We start from the raw sequence: 3,764 nt of genomic DNA on the forward strand, positions 1-3,764 counted from the left end.
CAACCTTGAAGAGTGGCTACAATGTTTATAGCCAATAGGGTTACTGAAGAATTTGGTTGAAGGCTTCCTTAAGTAGATATTTTTATTTTCACATTATGCACGTGCCACGGCACGACAACGTGCATAGGCAAAGCGCTCCTCCTCAACACTATATTCAAAGGGGGTCAAGGGTGGAGGAAAAAATGAGGGTGCTCTTGGCCGTCCGATCAGACGGTCGGAATTTACAAAATTGCCCCAAATCTACAACTCCGCCCATGTTTACATAATGACAAACCCAAATCCCCTATATGCATGCATGCATAGTGATTAGAGCACATGGCTTGCTAGAGGGAGGTCGTGGGTTCACGATAGTGGGGTGCCAAATGACCAGAATTTTCGAGCCCACCAAATTTTTTTCTCTTCCTGTCAGTTTTCTCCCTCATTAGATGATTTTTTTCTCTTTGTCTTGTATCATTCTAGGTCAAGCATTATCTCTACATCCACAAATTCAATAGTGCTACTTCCTATTTTGTGTGCCTCCCTTCTTCACCATGTTTGTGTGCATTCATCCAAGAATTGGTATCAAAGTAGGTTTTTGCATCATGGGCTGCATTACGTATTAGCACCTACTTGCCTTTTCTTAGAGGTTGCCATTGTGGGCCTAGCATAAACATGTACCCATATCGAGGTTTCATCAATACAATCTTAATCGTCTCGCTCTAAGAAACATTTTGGAAGCGACACCTTCTTAAGCATGTTCTAATTGTCAAGGTGTCTCTTCCAAAAGGATCCATGTAAAAACTTTAGTTTGATGCTTGCTCAATTTTGGGGTGATGACGATCTTCCCGGCCTTAGCCAATAAATAGCGAAGGAGCCTGGATCTCTCGTATCAAAGCCAATTAGAGAAGGAGCCATGAGAATTAGAATTGCTAACGACAGAAAACCAATCCATGCCTACGGACAATCATGCAACATCAGGCAAAAAATTGAAAATTAATTGTCCAAATCGGTGTTCGACAGCCTATTATATATAAGTAGCCTCAATAAAAACCCAAGCCACAATCCAAATTACAGAAGACAGGTAGTATCATATTTTGCTGCATAATTTATTACAAAATATATTTGCCTTCCGATGTAGCTGTCGCCAGCTCGCTGGTTTTAAGTCCTCTAGCTACAACTGATCTGTACATGACAATAGTCAATTACATCTCTGAATTTGTATGCATGGGGAGGTTGTTGCAAAGCCAAGGATGGCTGAGCACTAGTTGGAGAGGCAACCTGTGGGAGAAATGGGGCAGAGCATTGCCAACAGCAAGTCCTGGGCCATGTGGTCCAGCCATTTCCAATCCTTCACGTTCCTCCGAAGATCGTCTTCCAACTGCTCTGCCCCGAGATCGCTCCACCATTGCGACAATGCAATGCTGCTTTGCGGTGGCACTTCGCCCGTTAGCATCTCCAGCAACATGGCACCAAGGCTCCATGTGTCGGCCCATGCTCAAGATACCATCTGTTTGTACCTCGGGTGCACAATAGCCAGGAGTTCCCCTGCCTTTGCAATCTTGCAACACCATGTAATTACCATCAGTGACCTCATCGTCTTGTAAGGGCACGACCAACCCAAAATCTGCTAAGCATGCTGTGGAGATGGCCTCCTCCTCACGGAGAAGAACGTTCTCAGGCTTTATGTCGAGGTGCATGATGTCGTGCTGGTGGCAGAAGAGCAACGCCTTGGAGACATTGTACACAGCAAGGGCCACCTCACTGTCTCTCATGTTGCAGCCCCCTCTCCACTTCTTTTGCATAACATCCAATAAGCTGCCTCCATTGCAAAGCTCCATGGCAACACAAGGCCGGCCATCGAAGCTCTCGTAAAAACCCAACATGCGCACGATCGGCGTGTCGCGGTATGCTCGCTCTGAGAGGAATTTCATGACCCAAAGCTCCCATGAAGCATCCACCACTTCTTGCTCCTCATGATCAGGATGCTTCACAAGCATTTTACATGCCATATACCTGTAATAAAAACTACTGTTAGAATCTGTAACGAGTTCCCTAACAAGAAAAACGGTACCAAAGCTGCCCTCACCAAGTGGGGCACCCACAATCTCCAGCCCTACCCGTATAAATGTTCAGCTCCTGCTGCAGCTTTAATGATATAGCAGGCTGCTCAATATTGTCGATGGGTGCACGTAAATCCTCCATCGCCATCGCACGCAGCTCTTCTCTGATTGTAATGTGGAAGGTAGAGCGCTGATCTCCTGGCCGCTGATGCAGACGATCACCAGCGCCTAGCTTGCGCTTGAAGGCTCCCTGCTAAGTAGGGCCCGCAGGTTCTGCTTGACCTAGCTAGCATTGCCTATCCAACAGCAAGTCAGAGAAGCATTCATTTGAATTTTGCACGCATTTGCAATCGCGTGTTTATACGTCCAAAAGCAAAAGCGTGTGTTTTAGGCTCATAGTGTCGAAGCCGTGGGATTTAAGGTATTTGCCGCGATTTCGAACTAAAATGCCTTGCTAAATTCACCCTCGAAGTCCAAAACCGTGCAGAAGCTCTCACATATATCACTCGCCTCCATGCAGCATGGTAGCGTTCCCAAGAAGCACAGGCAATTGAACCTAGCCCAAAATTTTCTAACGAGAATTCTCCGTGACAAACTAGGATATGTAAGCACCTCTCTCTCTCTCTCTCTCTCTCTCTCTCTCTCTCTCTCTCTCTCTCTCTCCTTCATTTTAATCGGGACAAAGTACATCCCTGAGGAATTTATTGCATTTCTCGCTAGCCATGGGATAAAACACCAACATACAATGTGGGCAAGGTTGAGGGTTAGGGGATAAAGCCACCACTCATCATTGTATGACACCTAAGTAGGGTCAAGGCACCTCAATAGGGAGGAAAGTACATGCCTGAGGAATTTATTGCATTTCTCCCTAGCCATGGGAATCGAAATCTGGGATTCGACCTTGGCATCATGAGGCCTTCAACCTATACATGACAACCAACTCAACATTCGTTAAGAAACCCCACATCTCCATTGATAAAGCCACTATTGCAAGAGCAGGTGGAACGCCATCATTGTGTGACACCTCAATAGGGTCAAAGCATAAATTGGTCATACCACTTTTTACAACTTATGGTGGTACCACCAATTGCCCCAACAAGAAAGGGAAACCACTAGGTCTTAAAAATTGGTTGAAAGTAAGGGTATGTGTATGTGATAATTTTTTCGTAGTAAAGTGTGGGGAATAATGGCACGAGGAGTCGACTCAAATTTTCAATGGTGCTCGTTGCTTACGTATGTGGAACCTCGTTGCTCATGCGATGGTGCTCATTGCTTATGTGATGTGGAACCTCGAGTGTGACACAATGAGAAATCACCTATATCACTTACAAGAAATCATCTATATCATGTGCGTTCAAAGAGTTTTAAAAGAACCCTTATACTTACATGCTCTGAGATAATAAATTAATCCCCTTTTCTTAAGAAGCTTACAAAATGCAATAAAATCCCACTTTTGTGATTGTAATGCTGTTAATTTCAAAAAAGGCTCTTTTAGTATTAAAAAAACCCTTATTTTGAACTCTTCTATACCTAAAAGTTTTCGGTCCCCTACCCTCGATTCTTCCCCCATCCCACACAGAGTCGCGTGGTACTGATGGCGTCTGTATTGGTAGATTCACCCTAGTGTTTTAGCTCGTGGTGTGAGAGAGGACTTGTTTAAGAAGAGAATATGGAAAACCCCCTCATCACAATAGGACACGATGGGTGTGTATTCTCAAACAAACT

The 3,764-nt window shown here is 44.7% G+C and overlaps 1 pseudogene; it reads right to left on the reverse strand.

The window, feature by feature from the left end:
- Nucleotides 1-1,132: 1,132 nt before the first annotated feature.
- Nucleotides 1,133-1,988, reverse strand: LOC147457195 (calcium-dependent protein kinase 27-like; annotated as a pseudogene).
- Between the last annotated feature and the right edge of the window lie 1,776 nt (nucleotides 1,989-3,764).

The sequence above is a fragment of the Adiantum capillus-veneris genome, chromosome 5 (genome assembly GCF_014529385.1).
Source record: "Adiantum capillus-veneris isolate H3 chromosome 5, ASM1452938v2, whole genome shotgun sequence".
In the NCBI taxonomy this organism is placed as follows: Eukaryota; Viridiplantae; Streptophyta; class Polypodiopsida; order Polypodiales; family Pteridaceae; genus Adiantum; species Adiantum capillus-veneris.